At 42.6% G+C, this 12,218-nt stretch overlaps 1 protein-coding gene across 4 annotated transcripts in view; it reads right to left on the bottom strand.

The window, feature by feature from the left end:
- The window catches only part of CHST3 (carbohydrate sulfotransferase 3), a 114,640-nt gene that overhangs the window by 25,674 nt on the left and 76,748 nt on the right, over positions 1-12,218 (bottom strand). For all 4 annotated transcript variants that reach the window (XM_066600485.1, XM_066600487.1, XM_066600489.1 and 1 more), the window contains one exon: positions 4,358-4,412. The gene's annotated coding sequence lies outside the window, so the exon portion shown is untranslated. The remainder of the gene's footprint in view (positions 1-4,357; positions 4,413-12,218) is intronic.

The following is a 12,218-nucleotide window of genomic DNA, read 5'->3' as shown; positions in this document are numbered from 1 at the left end:
CCTGCATTATGCGCAGAAAAAGTGCCATGGAAGTCTATGGGAGGTGCGAAAATATGCAAGTGGAAGAGTGTGATGCTGCACAAAATGCAGGAAAAACAAGGCAGCTAATCCATATTAGACCTTGGTCAGACGACCGCTTTTTGCCGCGATTTGCGGATCGCATGACAGATGCGCATCCGCAGATCGTGTGACCGGGGCCGACGATTCGCCGAAAAATCTGCAGCTAGCAGCGTTTTCGGCGAAACGGGCCCGATCAAAGGAGCGCTGTCCAACCCATTGAAATACCGGCTCCATTGAAAGCAATGGGCTGCCGGCGAGCGCGGCATGAATTTTCAGGAAGGGCTTAAAAATATAAGCCCTTCCCTGAAAAACATCCAAAAATGTGTAAAAATAAAAACAATATATATACTCACCTTGTCCCTGCAGCCGGAGTTCAGCCGCGGCCGGTCTGCAGTTCTCCTGAACTGCTCTGTGTAGTATTCAGCAGCCGGGGATTTAAAATCCCCACCTGCTGAATGGGCTGCCTCTGATTGGTCACAGCCCTCACCAATCAGAGGCAGGACTCACTCACCCATTCATGAATTCATGAATGGGTGCGTTAACAAACGCAATCCTATGCAGACGACCGCGGTTTTACCGCAAGAGATCTCGTGCGGCAAACAAACCGCGGCATGCTGTATTTCTGTGCGGGTTCCGGTCTGCGCATGCGCCGGCTAGCCGGCACATGAAAGAGTCGGGGCTGCTGGTGAGTACGCGCTGCTCTCTGCAGGTGCTCGGGTCGGATCCTGCGGTGAAAATCCTCGCTGCTGGATCCGACCCGGCCGTCTGCAGGCGCCTAAGATTGATGGGAGTCCCAGAGGCCAGACCCCCAATAATCAGAAGGTAAAGCTATATCCTACAGATATGCCATCACTTTACAAGATGAGAATATTCCTTTACACACTAGGCTATGTCTGCCTTAACTTGTCTTTCAAGAAACAAGACCTCATACAGCCACATCGAAGGGGAAAGTTGGAAAAGTTATGAATGTCAGAATGAAGTAAGGAAATAACACACAAAAAATGTTCTGGTCAAAAATAGCTGGGTCCTCAAGAGGATAGCAGTAACTGTGGCCCAGGATATACAGCAACAAAATACAAATAGATACACCCTACGAGGCGCAGCTGGATACTCCTTATCACCAAGAGATTCCAGCTGGCTACATTTTTTGCTGCTATTTTTTAGTTTCAACGTGTCAGTTCAGGAATTAGTAACATAGCATGTAACAACGAAGAAAGACCTCTGTCCATCCAGTTCAGCCTATTACCCCCCAATGTTGATCCAGAGGAAGACAATTTGTTTTTTGGTTTTATCAAATGGCTTTTGAAGCACCCAAGCATAACACATCATATCATTTATGGGCTATTCTGGAGACAATGTTTCTGCAAGTTTTCTCCCATCCACTGGATAGATGACAACTCAGATCAGTTGGGGTCTGACCACTGGGACCCACACTGATCCCGAGAATAGGGGTCTGGTCGGTCCCCAGGTGATCGGAGTGTAGGCTGCACAGGCAGACAGTAAACAAACAAGGAGCAGAAAACCGAGCAGCACCGTGGGACACAATGGGAGCTGGAAGAGGTGAGTATATTGTGACTACTTGGGGAACTGGTTTTACACTGGAGCTAAAACTCTGACAACCCCTTTAAATGATTTAAAGGGATTTTCAAAGCTTATTGAAGATATAAAAAAGTAACTATACAGATTTGTTTTTCCTTCTTCGACATTTGTAGTGGCCAAAATGGATTTGTAGCCTTAGCCTAATAATTCCTGTTTAGCATTATTGTAGGATGGAATCTGACCTTATGCTGTTGGGGGGGTGGGAGCTTGGAGTACGAATATTTTGTGTGGTGTATTTGCTGGGTGACCCACCTGATCAAACAGTATGGCCAATGGGCTATTAGTCATCATGGTACACTTCACATAACTGATGTCCTAGCACCCTGTAGAAGCCTTATCTGTGCGCAAGTATGATACTAAGCATCCACCCCCTCAGAAATGAGAGTTTGTGAATGGCTGTTCATCAGTATTTTTCATCTACATGACCTCCCCATAATACTGTGGCTTGTCCATATCCTGCTGGGCACTGGTATTTGAAGCTGTTGTATCAGTAAATATGGCCCTGTGATATATTAACACTCACTATTTGTCATAAACTGCACAGTTTAACAATCAGTAATCCTTATGTTGAAAGTCTTGCATGCGACAAACTTCAGCCCCAACCAACGAGCCAAGTCGTTTTTTATAGCATCACCTGACTAACAAATGTCACCAGATAATGGCCAGCAGTGTAACCACTTGCCTTCAGCCGGCCCTTGAGGTCCCATAGTGAATCACTTTATAACCTTTATGATTTACTTGGTTGCAATGTACCCAACAAAAATGTATGACTAATACAAAATAGCAAATTAATATCTAAAATGGACCATCACCCCTTACATGGCTGGTAGCTGAAGGTTTGCAGGATAACTGTTGACACCCTGTCGCAATAATCTATATTAATATCAGCAGATGAGGATAATTAATGACTAAAACTACAAATAGTGCAGAAAATAATTTACAAAGCACCGTCAATATATCCCATTTTCTTTATTACATGAAATCTTGCAGGCATCCACAAAAGCCACAAGTTTTTTTGCACCCTCTAAACTCTATCAGGACATAAAATTACCCTAAAATTAGGTAGAAGGGTTCTTTGCAATCTACGAATAGTGTATTTTGGGTGGTGTAGGTAAGTCACCCAGACGACCTGTAATTATCTGGACAGACCCAAGAACATAGCAGGCTAGAAATTACATAAAGTGTTATGTCTATAAGGCAGTTTTCACACGGCTGAGAAACTCGAGTGAGATTTGGGCGCTGCGATACGCACAAAACTCGCACAAATATGAACCCCATTCTTTTGAATGGAATCAAAGACATGACTTCCCAGTTGCAGGGAAGGACATGTCGCAGTTCGAGAAAAAATTGCGGCATGTGTTAGTATCTCTTTGCGTTCCTTGGAGGGCATCACCCATTGTTTTTAATAGAGCGGGAAAAAAACATTGCACGGCATGTGATGCGCACGCAAGTGCAATGCGTGGTTTCCCGTTGAAAATAATGGGAAACACTTGCCGATCCTCCATTGTGGCTTTAAACTACTTTACTGAAATGATGGGAGGCATTCTTGACAGATGAACACCTCTCATTGGCTTGAAAACGCGCCCGTGTGTAGGCAGCCTAAAAGTATCATCCAATTAATAATAATAGGAGAACTAATTAGATAATGTCTTTTATTTTCTATAAATCCAAGGCATACATAGAAACGCTCCTCTCTGCTGGTTAAATGGCTTGTGTCCACCGCATAGTAACATAGAAAATCCATAATCAACAAACACAATTCATAAACGTTTTCACACAAAAATGGAACACTGTCTGCACTATTAAATGAATGTATTTAAACACCATACCTACACCCACCGCAACGCACAGTTCTGCATGTGAAAAACGTTATGAGATAACCAACAACGATTGCTGCGGACTGATATAAAGTAACTGGGAGATACAGGGGGTGGACAAAAATATGGAAACACAATATGAAATGCTTGCCTTAAATGACATGGGATTATAAATCACATTTCAATAAGACATGTAGACACCAATTTTAAAGGTGTTTTCCAGGGAGGGAGAATACTATTGATGAGATGACCTATCCATGAGGATATCCTGAGGAACACAGCATTATATATGTATGCCTATATATGTATATAATCACATTTCAAAGTATGTTTTAAAATGGGCAAATAAGAGATTTAAAAATTCCTGTTGTGCGCTGTAGAATAAAACAATTTAGTTTCAGTCTCAGACTTTATTTTTCTCTCCACCAACAGATTATTCCCACTTATATTATCCACCTTATTAACAGCTCTTTGTAATATCCAGCCCTTATATCCACGACTTTTTAAACGCTGGCCTCTATTCTCTTTAGCAGCGGTGTAATCTGTTTCCTGTGAACATTTGCGTTTTGCGCAGTACCTTCATTATGTGGTTTTATATCTTTTTTGATTTTATATCTTGTTTGAAGTACAGAGGATTCTTTTATGGCATTTCTCCAGTACCTTTTATTTTCTAACTTGCACAACAGTAATGAATGAACTTGGTTGCTACATGCAAATGCTCCAATTTAGATATGCAAAAGTTTCTATACAGTCTACAAGACCCAGAAACTTATTGCTGTCCTGCCAATGTGAGCAGTTTGGGTACTTTGTAGGGTTTGTGAGCCAGGCTGATTGTACAATATGAATTTCTTAACAGTTAAATAGAATTAAAATTGACATACCTGTTACATGAGCTGTAATTTCACTTTTCTACCATTTATTTGGGAAAAGATGCACCTGCGATTTAAAGAAAAAGAGGTCACAAAAGCCCCAACAGTTGCATGTCCAGTACTTAATGTTTCTGCCAAGCAGCAAGTTCCTTTTCAGAGCAAAGCTAAACTATTCAGCAAGCATAAATATAGTTTCCTGGCTGACGTGAAACCCCACATCCTGCCTTATCAGTTTAACCCACTGCAATAGGTTTCCTCTAAAGAACATAAAGCATACTGTATTAGCTACTCAATATTTATGGCTGCCTTAAAAGCTTTGTGTGCGTTTGTGGTTAATCAAGGTGCAGACAGCAGCTTCATGACAGCCTTCTACACAAAAATCAATCCGCCCCTAGAAGGAGTTGTCGTTTTTGCTGCAAAACTCGGCATGCAGTTACATCTCATGCAGATATGTAAATGATTAGAGTTGTGGTGTGATTAGATGTAGGGTCTTGTCACCTGCGCCCCTAAAAGTGGTTCCCCCTTGGCCAATAAAAGGCTCTCAGAGGCTCCTTGTGTGTAGTGACCTCTTCTTCTACTTGTGTAGAGCTTGTTGGCCACTAGACGCCTCTACGACGCAGAGAAGAGATTTCACCCTATTACCAGAGCCTGAGAGGGCACATTATTGGAATGCGAGAAGCTGGATGGTCAGATCGATGAATTGTCCCCTACCGGCCGTTCTGCCAAGACTGTTAGGAGGTTTTGGAACCAGTGGATGTGTGAGGACACACAAGGCAACTTAGCTAAAGACCTTCTCAACAGACCACCAGAAGAGAAGATCATCTGATCATCCAACAAGCACCAGCAGCTCCAACTGTTTAATTGTTCACCATCCAGAGGCAGGTGGCACCATCATTACAGGTCCATGTGTCTGTTGAAACCATTTCCAGACTTGGCTGAAGGACATTTGGTCTCATGGCACCCATTATGTGTACTGCATTTGACACCAACCATTGCCTCCATTTACAGTGGTGTCATTCACAATGAAACTAGACTGCTACAGAGTTGAACCAGGTTGTCTTCAGTGATGTATCCAGGCTTAGTTTGGTCGCCGACAACGGTCATGTTCGTGTCTGGAGACCTTGGGTTGAGCCCTCCATCTTGCCTTTGCTGTGGAATGACACACTGCCCCCCTGTTGCTGTGGTGGTCTGGGGGCCATCACATACAACCGCTGGTCACTCCTAGTAGTGGTATGAGGGACAATGACAGCTCAGTGATATGTTCAAGACAACCTGCAGCCACATGTGTTCCTCTCCAAGAGGCAGCACTGTAATACTCAGCCACACACACAAGGGGGTCACAGAAATATGTCTCCACAACATTGTCACACTTCTGTGGCTGCCCAGTCACCAGATTTATCACTAGTAAAATATGTATGGGACCATCTGGGATGTCAATTTCAACAGCCTCCGAGTTTGTACCATCTGTGGGCTCAGTTACAGAAAATGTGGAGCAATATGCCACAGGATACAATACGAAACCTGTATGCCTCCATGTCCGCCTGCATCACATCTTGTATCCAAGCTAGAGGCGGTACAACAGGGTACTAAAACCTCCATGCCTGCCTGTATCACATCTTTTACCGTAGCTAGAGGCAATACAACAGGGTACTAGTGCCTCCTTTCAAAGAGTCAGTTTTCTGCAACAAATTATCCTTTTGCTCTAGAATTGCAATCCCTTACTTACAAGGGGTGGACAAAAATATGGAAACAATGTACGATGCCTTAAAATCAATCTCAACATGTCCTATTGAAATAGGATTTATAATCTCATGTAACCTAAGTGGTATGTAATATGACACAGATATTGCCAGGCAAAAGTAAACATCTGCCCGAGCAACAAGGTTTCACTGGTCAGAAGTTTGAGCTATTACTATCTGGCTCCCAAAACCTCCCTCAGCAGGGCAAGAGGTGAAGTAAACACAAATTTGGCGGGAAAGCTCTCACCCAAGCAGGGGTCAAAAAGACAGCTCAGTGCTAATGGTTAAATCCTATGCATTTTGTACAGTGTTTCCATATTTTTGTCCACCCCTTGTATATCAACGTTACAATCACACAAAAAGTTTTATTTGATTTTGACAACTCTTTCTAGAGGAGGGATTGTTTTAAATAAGATACTAGCATAGTTAAAGCATACTAATCATTTCACATGACTTTTCAGAACAAACTGTCATGTGTACATGAGAAATAACACTATTTCTGACCATCATATGACTTGTATTTTGCATTTATCAGCAGTTTTTCTCTTTACAGGCTCCATCTGTAATTGTTAGTTGTCCTTGAACTCATATCCAGAAGAGCACTAGTTATTATGATGTATCCCTAACACAGCATGCATAAAGAAGAGGAGTTCCTGCTCCTCTGTCTCTCTCTCTCTTGCATACAATGAGAAGCAGCAGCATGGAGGACATTATACAGCAGTACTGACTGAACAGTATGGCTGTAAGTCCAGGGCTAGGGTGAGATAGAACACTTACTGAAACCAACAGCCTCACCAGTAAGGTCTGTGTTTGTGTCTCACAGCAGTTCCTCCCTCTTCCCCCATCTCCCCTCTCCATAGTCTTTCATGGGCAGCAGCTGTAATCTGATTCCTCAGTGACCATTCCATCTCATCCCTGCCACTGTCAGTATGGATTTTTACCAGTGAACTGGACACTTCACGCTGATCAGGGTCAAACACCCTGAAACAGCTGTATGTGCATGCTTTCCTGGCTTGGTTTCCTATTCCCAATCATTGTTAAGACTTGTTAGAAAGTCACTTTGCTTTGAAGGAATTCTGCCATCCAACAGGTGGCGGTGCAGAGGTATTTTTCCATTTTACTTATTTGCATGAAGTTCTTTATTCACAAGGAACAAAGCACAAACTGGGAGTAAACTGATCAATTTGTTATAATCACTTATGTAGAGAGTGTGTTGTTTTCCCTCGAACATTTTACATGTGTTGTTATTTCTTGCTGTTATTACTTCTACTGTTACAAGTTAAGTTAAGCAGTTCCTTATGTTCTTAACAAAGTTTTGAACGGAGACTGTGTTGGCCTGGGACCATATTAGTGTTACTCACAGTACTGTGTGATGTGCACTCTGTGCGTCCCTAGCCATGGATATTTGGGCAATCCATGAAAGGTAGCAGGGTAGGGGCTATGATTACCCACAGAGTTGCAGGGCAGCATTTAGAGTAACCCTTTCCAATTCACTGTCTGACGTCTAAAGACAATCTAAATGAAGGCTGTACAGCTCCGATGTCGGAAGACATCCGGCAGGGTATTCTTACTGTATATTACTGGCCGCTCTGTTGTCAGGGGCCTCTCCAGCATGTCACATACCGCAGTACTGGCTCTAGCCAGCAGATGGCGCCATTGTATAATGGCAGAAAGAAAAAGCCCCCTAGGAAATAATAAATCCAACATTAGATTGCAAAGGGTTAAGTGGGTTATACAACCCCTAGGTGACATCTAGGCATGGCAAGTTGTTGCAAGAAGTAGACTTCCAAAGAAGCACTATAGGAGAGGTGAAAGCCGTCATTCACTTTGGGCACAATCTGACTGTGGTGTACCTGTTGGAGCATCTCACAGTCCCCGACTTTGGTCAAGGACAACTCAGAAAATGTGCCATTGTTGGGAAAAAATGGTTAAGTGCATATCTGCAATGGTTTGTGCTATTCCAGAGGAGACCTCGCCCCCTTGCAAGATGTCTTTTAATGCAAAATGTGAGTCAAGGGATCCCTATTCTTCTGGTAGGTGAAGATCCTAAAGGTGATCTTAAAGGTGTCTTAACATTACATGCAATGTCATAGATTCATATTAGTAAGAAAACTATTTTTGCTCAGTCACTAATGTCATGATGGTACGAAAATAGTAAATCCAGATTTTAGTAAATCCTTCAGTGCCTATAATCAAAATACTGCATGCTTTGATACAAAGTCATTTGGCAGATATAGGCATCAGTACCGTTGAGGGGACATTTCAACATTCAACTGCTCCTTCCTTATCTTATCTTTGCAGCACATTTAAGCAACTCTATATTATGTGTTAAATAACATGGTGTTACAAACACCAACGTAATGCAACCACCTTTTCATCTTTATCTGAACGGTAACATATTTTCATAATATTTTTCATGTGCCACAACTTCTTATGGTCTCTGCACAACCTCAGTACATTATCGTCTTAAAATGATATACACATAATAAAAAACACATTCAAGGCCTTCTTACAAAGTCTCTTCAGTTCATTCTAGTCCAGGTCTGCTCCACCAGGCCATATATCAGGGCTGCAGGGTAACCAATCTCCATCAAAGCTTTCTTCCTGGTTCACTAAGGCTGGGTTACCACACGGCGTATTCCTAGCGGAAATCTCACGGTTTGGCAGCAGCGAAAAACAGCGAGATTTCCAACAGGAAAGCGCTGCTTCAAAACCCGCGGCACTTGGCTGGTTTTGCAGCGGGTGTTGGAGCGGCTTGGCCACGCGCTTTTCCATTGCGGACGGCACTCCCATAAAGGAGAGCGTGGCCGCAATGGAAAAGAAAAAAGAGAATAGACATGCTGCGGCTGTCAAATCCGCGCTGTAACGCCGGCTTTGCTGCGACTGATTCCCATCCCGTGTGGACAAGATTTCTGCTGTTACAATGTGTGTGTGTGTGTGTGTGTGTGTGTGTGTGCGCACATAATATATTGGGTTTACTAACCATTTGCCCAGAATGTCTCTGACTGCCTGACCAACACAATTGTCCTAGGAAAGCAGAAGGGGGGTCATTCAGATACTGCCTCCTTGCTGACCAGAGACCTACTACTACTTCAGCATGAGGAGTGAGGGAAAGGAAATACAGGACAGTGAACTACTGGCAGAATGCTAGGCTTGTGAAGTGGATTAAAAAAACAGCTGAAAAGCAGAAAAATTGGGAAAAACATCTGAAAATCAGAGATGTAAAAATTTAAATGGGGTGCAACAAGCAGCAAAAAGGTAAGTACGGAGAACCTGGTATATTTTAGAAAATTTGTTTAAAACTCAGATATGCTTTAACAGTAATCTGACTTACATTATAAATCTCCTAAAATCAATCTTCATGCAAAAAAAAATGAACAGTCTAGGGAATCTCTGTCAGTGACCACAAGCTTCATTATTACTAGTACCAAGGCAGATCCTGAACAGCCTGCAACACTTTATGCCAGAACTGCTGCTGTTCAGATAGAGTTGTTGCTGAGCTCCATTATTTTTTATGACCTGCTTAATGTATTTTTTAGGTTCAGACTAACTTTAAAATTATTTACTTATCCTTACTGAGTGAATGTAAAATACTAAATGAGCCATTGTTTATAAGTCTAGGGTAATTAAGTTCGGGTGCCGTCTGAAAAGATACTTATAAATGACTTTTTACTTAAAATCTGCCTCACATTATAAATGCTTTTCAAGAAAGCAGCAATATTCTGAGGCTCTATACAGTTCTATTTAGAACCTTTGGATCTATAGTATTGTTTCCCTACATTGCATATTTAAGTGGGTAGACCGCATTTGATGCATAGTGGCAATCATCCGCGATAACCTATTCACCATCCGGTTCACATGAAATAGTTCTAAGGCTAAATGCTGTATTATTTATGAAACAATGTGGTAGCTGCATATACTTTGCATATATTAGTAGTTTCACGGACAAGTATTGCTTATTATTAACTACTGAAACATAAAATACTGTGGAGTAGAGCTGTCTGCATCGCTCCGTGCCATGACTGCACTCAAAACTGCTGGTCATATGCATGAGAAAATAATTTTTTGGCAGTGTCAAGTGTCCTAACTCCATCATAAACATACATGATTGACTTGGCAGAGCATGCTTTTTCATTTCAATGAAGTCCAAGGAATAGACCCTTGCTAGATACCTCTACAGGGGGAACAAGGGATTGGTCATGCTGAAATCCAACATACCCGATCCCTCTTTCCCTTGAGGGTGACTACCCACTAGCGTTTTTTTTCGGCTGCGAATTCGCTGTGTTTTTTTTCCAACTGTCAATGGGACTTTCTAATGTTAAAAACGCAAAGCACCAAAAACGCAAGTTGCGTTGCGTTTTTAACATTAGAAAGTCCCATTGACAATTGGAAAAAAAAAACGCTGCAAATTCGCAGCAGAAAAAAAACACTAGTGGGCAGTCACCCTGAGTCGGAGAATCAAGTGTCCCCCATGCAGATAAGATCATTGACTGATGCTGCCGGGTTCAGCTGACTTTACCCCCTTCCCAACACATGCCGTACACATACAGCACATCGGCCCAGTAGTACCCGCATAGCACCATACATGTACGGTGCTGTATTACCAGGGAGTTCAGAAGCTGAGCCCCGAGTAAGCAGAGTGGGATCGCGGCTGCAACCACCAGGATAGAGCTTAGCTCCAATCGCTGTGATTTAACACTTTAGATGCCACTGTCAAAACAGACAGCATAATCTAAAGCAGGGGTCCCCAACTCCAGTCTTCAGGGGCCACCAACAGGTCATGTTTTCAGGATCTCCTATGGTAAGAACACCTGTGGCAATGTCTGATGCACCGATAATAATTACATCACCTTTGCAACACTGAGGAAATCCTGAAAACATGACCTGCTGGCGGTCCCTGAGGACTGGAGTTGGGGAACACTGATCTGGAGAGTTTGGAGAGGGAATGAGCTCTCTCCTTCACTTCGATCACGGGGTGGCAATAATTGCCATGGCAACTAGAGGTCACATCATAACCTCTGGGTCTGCCATATATAGTAGCCTGTGAGGGTTAGAGTCATCTTGACAAAATAGGCTGTAGGGTCAGTTATGAATGTGACAATGCAGATAATATACTGTACTACATAAGCAGTGCAGTATATTATCTAAGTGATCAAAGGATTGCATCTTCAAATTCCCTTGTGGGAGGAACAAATGTGGTAAAACTTAGAACTAATATCAATCCAAGTAAAGAAAACAGCCTGTGTGCACTCACCCATTCAAATGAATGAGTGCTACTTCTGTTTGATTTTCTTTCTATAGCAAGCTTTAGACAGCACAGAGAAATTGGTAGAGTTGCAGGTAGCTGCAGTATCAGTTTGGTTATGTAAGTAAATTACGGAAATTGATGTAGTAGAGAAGAATGCATTATCCTCATGAAGCATGATAGAAGACTTCCTGCCCCGTACCACCGCCTGTGCCAGCTAACAATATATAACATAATTAGATAGTGTTAGTCCTCTTTCATATGAGCAGATTTTCATTATTTTATCCATATCCTTCTGTGCCTAATACGGAGCCTGCAGTAATTTATGAGTCTATTCACACGCTGTATCCAAAAAGAAAGCATCCATTGAAATCTACTGAGAATCCTAAAAATGGGGGCGTCTCCGTACTCCATCAGTGGTTTATCAGTACTTACATTTGTATTTGCATCCACTTCTATTAGTTTCTGGGCAGTCTTAGTACACGAGTCATACAAAATACTAATTGTTTACAAAACTGAAAAGTGAGTTTATTAAATGACAGTATATACTTGGGGGTCATTCACATGGGGGAGTAAGATTCGGTCTAAGAAACGCGGTCTGGTATCTCACTCTTAGGGCTCATTCCCACTGTCGTAGGTGCAACTATGCTCACCATGACGGAGCGTAGTTGTGCCTGAACAAGGGGAACATGTTCGCCTTTGCCGGATTTTCAAATTCCACGCCAGATGTTCGTCTGTTTAAGCCCTCAGGGTGGCTTCACATAGGCGCAAAAACGCTTGTGATAGCGCGATAAGCGTGAAGTGAAGGCTGCGTGTTTTAGCGCATTTTACTGTATTTTTTTCCGTCCGGGGATCACTGACATCTGTGCGGGACACACCCGTGCCATGA

Source organism: Eleutherodactylus coqui, chromosome 4, assembly GCF_035609145.1.
Source record: "Eleutherodactylus coqui strain aEleCoq1 chromosome 4, aEleCoq1.hap1, whole genome shotgun sequence".
In the NCBI taxonomy this organism is placed as follows: Eukaryota; Metazoa; Chordata; class Amphibia; order Anura; family Eleutherodactylidae; genus Eleutherodactylus; species Eleutherodactylus coqui.
Note: the sequence above shows the minus strand (reverse complement) of the source record. Positions and strands in the feature narration are given on the sequence as shown.